The sequence below is a fragment of the Limanda limanda genome, chromosome 10 (genome assembly GCF_963576545.1).
Source record: "Limanda limanda chromosome 10, fLimLim1.1, whole genome shotgun sequence".
Lineage (NCBI taxonomy): Eukaryota > Metazoa > Chordata > Actinopteri > Pleuronectiformes > Pleuronectidae > Limanda > Limanda limanda.
Window position 1 is genome coordinate 3,108,709 of NC_083645.1, and position 9,505 is coordinate 3,118,213.

At 43.3% G+C, this 9,505-nt stretch overlaps 1 pseudogene; it reads left to right on the forward strand.

Annotated features, from left to right (window-relative positions):
- Window positions 1-4,314: 4,314 nt before the first annotated feature.
- Window positions 4,315-5,830, forward strand: LOC133012213 (general transcription factor II-I repeat domain-containing protein 2-like; annotated as a pseudogene).
- Window positions 5,831-9,505: the final 3,675 nt, after the last annotated feature.

Below are 9,505 nucleotides of genomic sequence, written 5' to 3' on the forward strand. Positions count from 1 at the left end.
ATGAGAAATTCTAACTTAACTTTAAACTAAATTCTGTGCTGCCTAGAATTAGATATTTCTTTGTTTTTTACCTGTAGTTGCTTTAATTCCATATTCAAATCATCCATTAAGAATTCAATAGTCAAGACATGTCAAATCTATTTACAGTTGGAATTTAAACTAGACATTTGATTCAACCCCCATGTAACTCTGGAGAGTCCTAAAATAAATGTTTCACCATTGAAGAAGAATAAATTAAAATCCAGTTAAAGGTCAGAGGTCAAATACACTTTAACTCATAGCCGGTTTCATCTTAAATGAAATGCAGAAACCATAATACAAGGCCCTCTGGTTATTTGAATGTCATATCTATAATTAGATTTAAATTTATTTTGGACCCTTTAACTTTCAAACTCTGGAAAGAAGGTTTTATTTTGTTGTTTTGTTTCACCAGTTATCTTAACATCTAAGGCTCTTAATTTGAAAGGTGATGTTAAGCTCCAATTATTGTTTTTATTTCATGAAGGAAATTGTGGCAGAATAACTTTAAATTGTTTTGTTTGGTTTCAGCTGTCAACTCTGAAACGTTTGTCTCACACATTTGTCCTTTGTATGTGATTCCTGTTTTATCACAGGACAGTTTGACGTCAAAGCTTCTGAATTATCGTGTTATGGAGCAGTCAATGAATTTTGGAAAATGGTTTGAACTCAAATACTCAGTCATATCTGCTGCTCATTGAAATTCAACCTTTTATTTTTAATGTCCACTGATTTGGCCGACCACACCTCAAAGTTTTATGAAATTGTTGAATACCTAAAGAGGGTATGTATGTTTTGATTCGATTATTTTGTTTGTTTCTTTTAATTATAAATTTATATAATCTACTTTAATCTCAATTACGCATCGCAGTAAATTAATAATTAATCTGTTTGTCTTCCTTTCAAACTCTGGGAACTGGGCTTCATGAATTCCACAACTCACTCCCATCCGGTGTTAACTCCACCTCCACCACGACCGACAATACGCCCAGCGCCTGGCATGGTACAGTGCAAGCTCAAACACATGGCCTGTTGGCAAGTATTAATTCCACGAAAGGATCTTTACAAGGCTAAGATCCAGATCATTGACTCTTAAAGACTGAAAAAGCCTCACTGACAATTCTTGATAATTTTGTTCTTGGAGCAGATCTGAAAAAAGCTGAAATCTGCACAGCTCGCTCCTGTACCCTGTATGGTCACACAAACGAATGGCCCTGGCCCCTTCTACTGGCAGGGAGGGTTATGTGTGTACTGATAGGAAGTGATTGATAGACATTTTTTCCAAACTTCACCTGGTGGCTGGGTGACCAGTGCCCTCTCCACCTCTATGCACCATGACATGACATAGCTGTAGACTCTGCTCTGATGAAGGGAAACGTGCCTCATCCCCAGCTGTTCTGTGGATGCTGAAGGGGAAACTGATGCTGTGAAGCTGAAGCTGAGGAAGATGGAGATGACGACGCGACGATGATGAGGGGGACGGGTTTGCACTGGATGGGATAAAGGTTGAGGGGTACATGAACACACCCTAAAGGGGGATTAAAGGGACTCTTACCTTTGTTGCATTTTTACACTTTTTTTGGATAAGGTTAAATTGGTATTAATAAGGTAATGACACTCTAAAATGCAAGACAGACCCACCAGGAGTAAAAACAAACTATTATTTCACTCTCATATTTAGTGAAAACTTCAACCAATTAAATTCTTCGGACCGAAGGACCTTATTGGCCGACAGACCTGTCTGTTTGCTGCATGGACATGCAGGTTTTCCGTCTGCTTCTTGTGGCGCATTCGGGCCCGCGTCATCAAGGCATGTGAATGTAAATGTATATAACTTACCGAATCCATTGCTTTGGTAAACAAACTCACGTGCGTGCGCGGAGGCAGTAGGTTGTAAGTGTGCTTGTAAATAAAGTTTCTTCAAAAAAACACCGCGGATGGGAACGAGGGGGTGGGGCATTGGAGGAAGGCGGGATGATTTGAATGTGCTGTAATTCTCAAATGCAACAAAGGTAAGAGTCCCTTTAAGAGAGAGTCTGGAGGGATTTCAACTTTTTAACTATAGTCTGATTGAACTCTTAAGCAATAAAGATAGAAACAGTTTTAGCTAGATATTATACTTCATACAAATGATTTCAATAACTGTTGCTGCTTAGTGATAATAATGAATCTTTCACCTGTTCTCACTTCTCGTTCTGTATTAAAGCATAATTTCCTTGGCTACATTAGACATCAAACAGAGTTACAGGAGCTGCCTCTCCTGGGGCAAAGTCAGTCTGACATTGTTTGGGTTCAGTTTGTTCCGAATGTTTACAGTCAGGTTTGTTTTGAGATTGTTTGCTGGCTGTGATTCTTTAAATCAGCTATGTTTTGACGTTTTTGTTTTTTACTGAGTATTAAGTTGGGTTTGTTTTTCTGCCTTGCCCTTTTCTGCCCTTTGCCTTCCCTGTGTTGTCCGCACCTATCAGGTGCGGAAAGGGGGATTTATTGACAATACACCACTGTTCACACACATACACACACTTTAACGTGTAATCAGATACACATAGCGTAAACACACAAACATAATACATAGTTCTTCTCCTGCTTCTCAACCTCAGAATGTTTCATACTCCTTAAAAAGGGAGTCTGGCATAGCGGACAGATAACAGGTTTTCAAACCTCTGGCTTCATGAATCACTTCATTATATTAGTTCTGAGACTCCCTCACACACACACAGCGGACAGATTAGACTAGAGGTTTTCATGCCTTTCTCACAGTTTTCTATGACCTCACTTCAAACACACATAAAATAAGCGATTTTAAGGGTAGCACTATGCCCCCTCTGGACCATCACCCAGCCGCCCTGGACTCCCGACTGCACGGGACAAGTCGAGGGACTGCTAGCTGAGGCTGAGCTACTTGCTAAGCTAGGTGGCTCCGCGGCGGCTAGCAGGGGCTGGCTAACTACAACTAACTGAGGTTCTTAGCTGCGGAGCCCAGTTTTTAAGTCGCTAAGCCATGCCACTACATGTACCACTACTGTTAAGGGAGGCAGAGGAGTAAGTGAACATGAGACATGCGTAGCAAGAGAGCAGACATCGCTGTGATATTAGCCCAGACATGGGCAAAGTACGGCCCGCCGAACTTGTCCTGATTTGGAGAGGCGGTGGACCATTTGAATTTCAAAGAGAAATGTACTGTTTCACTGACAAACACCTGGTTCAATGGGCTGGGTAGCTAACACTTCTCTTCCTACGAGGACACACAATTTAATAAACATTTACTAAGAAGTAACATTGAGGGATCTTAATCTTCCACCATTTGCAAATTCAATGTGGTGTTACCGCAACAAAATGTGATATGACTTTTGAATAAGTTGGAGCTAGCATGGAATCGTTCTCCAACGATATTTATTTATAATGCACATGCACACAAGCAATATACCACTGACAACAATGTGGTGCAATTTAATCTTTCAACTTTATTTCATGTAAATATTTATGATAGAAGCCAGGCTTATGTTACGCTAGCAAGCGAGCAAGGACAACACATTGTGTGGTGAACATGTGAAGTTGTGTGTTTGTGACTCACTACGACTTGCAGGAGCTGAACTCTAGATCATAACTGAACGAACTGTCGCTCAAACAACTCTCACCTGCACAAAAACACAAAGACACACCCTTTAATACAAAAACTACACAATGAAGAGCAAGACATCACACTGTAAATAAACACAACACCCCCCCGGTGGCTGGCTGCAGTATAGGTCTAAACCCAATTAAAAACCTTAAATTTAAAGCAGGTTAAAACTGATTCACTGATATCTTATAGCCATAATAAATATTATACCAACATTTAATCTAAATCAACGAACTGAAAAAACATTTTCTGTTTTAAAATAAAACTATTTCCAACCACTTCTGAGAACTGTGTTTTACTCACTCCTCTGCAGCCAGTAGCGGTCTGGCATGGTGTTGTGAAACCCTGCCCTGTCCACACACTTGATGGTCCGATGCCAATAAATTATATGGAAATCAAGAGATTTTGAGACACAGTAGAGCAGGGGTCTCCAACACGTCGATCGCGAGCTACCGGTAGCTCGCGGGCAGGTTCAGTAGCTCGCCTGATAGGTTGACCCAAAAAAAAAAAAAAAAATTCCGACGACAGTAAATGCATCTCACTTACGTTAACATATATGTCACATTGGTGTCCGGTGTAAATGTAGCCAAAGTGACGTTGTGACGTTGTACGCTCGCTAGTGAGGAAAGTGAGGAGTTTGGTGGTATTAGCAGAACTTTACACAAACAACAAAGATGGAAAACCAAGGTGGCCAAGTCAAGAAAAAGCAGAAAACATACAATTTCCATTTGGAGTGGGAATGCGAGTTCTTCTTTACTAGCGTGAAGGACAAGTGTGTGTGCCTCATATGCGGGAGCAGTGTTTCGGTCGGCAAAAGAGGTAACGTGGAGCGCCACCACACTCAAGTCCACGGTAACTTTGCACGGGATTTTCCAGCAGGCAGCACTCGACGGACTGAGAAAGTGAACCAGCTGAAAGCAAACCTTAAAAAACAGCAATGTTTATTCATCGGACCGACGAAGAAAGCCAACGCGGCCACGGAGGCATCATTTAAAGTGGCGCACATTTTGACAAAGCACAAGAAGCCATACACCGATGGCGGGATGGTGAAGGAAGCAATGACAGCGGTGGCCGACACATTATTCAAGGACCATAAAAGTAAGACTGAAATCATGTCCGCTATCGCTGATGTACAGCTTGGCGCAAACACAGTGGCACGGCGAGTGTCTGCGCTCTCTGCCGATGCAGTGGGTCAGTTGGAGCGGGACATGATTAAATGCAAATGGTTTTCAATTCAATGTGACGAGTCGGTGGATGCGGCTGATACCGCTCAGATGGCTGTGTTTGTCCGGATGGTTTTCGAAGACGCTACCACCAGAGGAGTTTTTGACGTTGCTTCCACTAAAAACCACAACCAGAGGAGTCGATATTTACAACGTTGTGAAAAAGTACTTCGTTGAAAATAACGTGCCTATTGAAAAGCTGGTGTCTATTACAACAGACGGCGCACCAGCTATGACAGGACGCCACTCAGGATTTATTGCACTGTGCAAGGCCGACCCGGACTTTCCTAAAATTGTGAACTATCACTGCATCATTCACCAGCAGGCTATATGCGCCAAAGTCATGAGATTTGATCATGTGATGACACCTGTGATTAAGATCATCAACTCCATTCGCGCAAAGGCCAAGCAGCACAGAAGCTTCAAACTGCTCCTCCAGGAACTGTCTGCTGAACACAGTGATCTCCTTCTCCACACTGAGGTGAGGTGGCTGAGCCGAGGAAAAATACTGCATCGCTTCTGCTCATTGAACGAAATCAAGGCTTTCATGGAGTCAAGAGAGGAGGACACTACACTTTTGTCTGATGCTGAGTGGCTGCTTGATCTTGCGTTCCTGACAGACATGACAGAGAAACTCAATCAGCTCAACACCCAGTTACAAGGTAAAGACAGAACAATTTCTGACATGATCAGTGCTGTTAAGGCTTTTAAAGCAAAACTGTCATTCTACCTCCAGCAACTGAAAAACAAAAGACTGCAACACTTCCCAACAGTAGTTAAGATGTTAGATAGCCATGCAGGGGCTGACTTTGTTTTGGATGTCAATAAATATTGTGACCTCATGTCAAAGCTAGGCCAGGAGTTTGAGGATAGGTTCAATGATTTTGATAAGCTGGAGCCATGTGTGGCATTCATTGCCAACCCATTCATGGAGGTAGACATCACAGATTTCAGAAAAGATGGCTGAACTGTTCACTGTCAATCCTGTGGAGATGGAGGTTATAAATCTCCAGAATCATGTTCAGCTTAAGTCTCAGCAACACTCACAACATTTCTGGAGCCTTGTAGACCCAGAAAAGAACATTCACCAAGCAGCACTTAAAATTTCTGCTTTATTCAGTTCGACATACCTTTGTGAAGCTGCTTTTTCTGACATGAATGTCATCAAATCTAAATTCAGAACAAGACTGACCGATGAACATTTAAATGACTGTATTAGAGTGAACCTGAGTGCATACACCTCTTTGGTGGACTCCATGCAGTGCCAGTCATCTCACTAAGTTTTAAAAAGAGTGAGTGTACTAATGTTTTCTTGGACCTTTGATGTTGAGTTAAGTTATTGTATTAGAGTTGAGTTATTTTTGATAAGCATTGTGTATTGCAATTTCACACGTGTACAAACAGAAGGTTTAGTCAGTTGATTAATAAATATGTGCGATGTGATGCAAGTAGCTCTTGGCCACTTAATTTTTTCTAAGTAGCTCTCAGTTGAAAAAAGGTTGGAGACCCCTGCAGTAGAGCAACCACAGGGGGCAGAGCCGTACAGCCGTTAAACCACAAGATGAATATATGGAAATCCAAATCAAGAGATTTTGAGACACAGTAGAGCAACCAGGAGACAAACTGACCTAAGAGCATGCTTACGACCAGAGTCGGTTCTGCCATTGAATTTCGAAGAAAAATGTACTGTTTCTCCGATTAGATCCTTAACCGCCCGTCTTCCACTGACAAGAGCTCACCCCGGTAATCCAAGACAAAAACACTTGGTTCAATGGGCTGGGTAGCGAACACTCTTATTCCTACGAGGACACACAATTTAATAAACATTTACTAAGAAGTAACATTGAGGGATCTTAAACTTCCACCATTTGCAAATTCAATGTGGTGTTACCGGAACAAAATGTGATGACTTTTGAATAAGTTGGAGCTAGCATGTAATCATTCTCCAACAAGGATATTTCCCGGTTGTTTTTAGCACCGGCCAAATGGGTGAATTGTAAGTTGAGTTACATTCCCTGATTATCCGTTTCTTTAACAGGGTGTCGAGGATGTCCTGAATGGACTCGTAGGCTGCCAATGGGATTTTGTACTGACGTATGAAGGTTGGTAGTGCGTTTGGATCCGTGGGGATGCGCACAGTGTGGAGGTCAGTGACCCCACAATCAGTAGAGTCTTTTGAGAAAATTGACTGGAAGTCAAGGAACAGATCCCGAAGCACTTTTCTCTGTTCGTCTGTTGTCAGGGCATCTGCTTTCTCTAGTTGTTGTTCGATCTCAGCCTCGAAACCGGGATATAGTTCTTCAGTCTGTGCATCCCCTGGGATGTCCTGTCCTGGTTGAGTTGCCAGAGCATACACCATCATGTCCCCTTCTGTCGTCAGAGAGGCTCCACAAATGGCTTTGTCTTGCAGCGACTCATGACCGTGATCATGCTGGTTGGGAATGTGTGAGGGACTTGATCCACAGCGTCGTCTTTGGCTAGAGAAAGGGGAAGTTCCCCAATGACGGTATGGTCAGTTCGAAGTCGTGGAATGAGCTGTCAATCAACATTCCTGTCACCTGGTGTGCTTTCAATTGAACAGGGCAGTGAGTGGGATTTTTCACGAGCACATACGTGGTTCAGTGGTTCACTTCCAGCAGAGGCTTGCCACAGACTGCCAGGTTGAGTTCCTGGAAGGAGGGCAACGGTTGGAAGAAAGCCTGCGGACCCGGTATCCTTTGTCCCTTGAAGATTTCAAGTCGGATAGGGGCTCCGGCGGTTCGTGGAGAAATAACCATATCGACCTCACTGGCGACGTGGCATGCTTGGGGAATCGTTTGTCCTGGGAGCATCTGGACTAGGTCGGCAGACAGGGAGTATCTCTCTGCACTGACCTGTGACCATAAAACTTGGTTTATAGCGTCCACTTGGGTTCCAAGTCTGATGAGGAGATCTACCCCTACCATGAATGAGGAGTGAAGTTTTCCGAATCGCATGGAGATAGCGCACACTCCTAGCCTGATGTTGTCACTCATAATTCTAGTCAGAATATGAGGCTGAGACCCCCCATTGGGCTGTGATTATGAGGCGTGTTTCAAACGAACCAGGGAAAAAATGCCTCTTCGCTCGATTGGATAGACCTACAACCAATCAGAGCAACGTAGTATGTGACATAAGCGACCATCGGGGCCAACTGATAAATTAAAATCCTGTAGGAAAAAACATCTTTTCGATCTACAAATGCCGTGATCACGTTCCTCTTTCAAAATGAATGCGCTGTCGATGTCTCCTAAAACAGACTCAATGGCAGCATCTACACATCTCAGCTCTCCAGCGGCGGGCAAGTTTTGTGGAAAACAGTCAACCCAAGCGCTCTTTGATGACGTAGTTGATTACGTAACTGTTGATCATCTGTCGATCATCTGTCCATCATCGTATAAAGCCCGCCCTGACAATTTGACTGGTCCGAACAGCTTCTGTTCGGAGATAATTTCTCCCCAACGGAGCGACTCCAGACTGAACTTCTCGACCGAAAATGTTGTGGGCGGGGCTAAGTTCGTCTGGCACCCAGGCTAGCACACTCCAGTCGCTTTGATAGGGGTTTGTGGTATCTCTGCTGAGAGAAGTCTGTGGCAGCGTCCTACAAAGAGAGGTGGAAGTTCCAGTTTGCACAGATCAGTGTATGTCTCCGTACTGATTGTGGATTTTTTTGGACCAGAGGGCTACCATGGTGTCGGAGGTCAGAACGCTATTTAGGAAAACGTCTTCTTTGATGCAGGGAATGTACAACGACGAGTGTTGTCACGATACCAAAATTATGACTTCGATACTATACCTGCCAAAATATCACAATACTCGATACTTTGATACGATACCACAAATACGATACAATACCACACATACGATATGATACTGGTATATTTATCTATGATAGTAATAAATAAAACATCTGTAGGGTTCCCTTTTTTAGCAGCTTGTTCCTGCCCAGCTTTTTGAACACTTAACAAATGGTATTCATATTAGTATTAGCCTACAGAAAGATATTAATGAAAACTACATGGTGACATCATAGCATTGATTATATACAGCTATGCAGGCCTATTGTCCGTATCTGACTGACTACATAGTTATTTCCACAAGAGTTACATAATTTTACAGATGTGTGTTTGAGGTGAAAAAAAAGTAAAAACATGCCACCCGAGTGAGTGGGGGCGGGGCCCCGGGGCCTGTGTGTGTGCGCTGCCTGGGTGCGGGCGCGCACGCGCACACACGCTCCTGGTTTTTTCATGCTGGTCTGATACGATGATTTGACAAATTAACGTGACGTTCCCGTTCAACATATGAACACTGCACAGGGAGCACTGCAGAGGGGCCGAGGAGCCTTAGGAATTTTGAGCCAAAATGGAGGGCGGGCCTAGAAATGTATAATCGTCTATGGCCGACGTAGTACGTGGCTTAGAGTCAAGATGGCCGACTTAAACACGTGAGACACAAAGGGGGAGGGAGAACAAAGGGATGCTTAGTTATGGCGTCGAGGTGCGTTCAGGCTCCCTAGGTCTCAGAATGGCTATATGTAATGTGAATGTGTGTGTCGGCAGATGTGGGAGAAGAAAAAGAGAGAGGAAGAGACAAACACGCAGTGATACTTATCGGAGAGGATCTC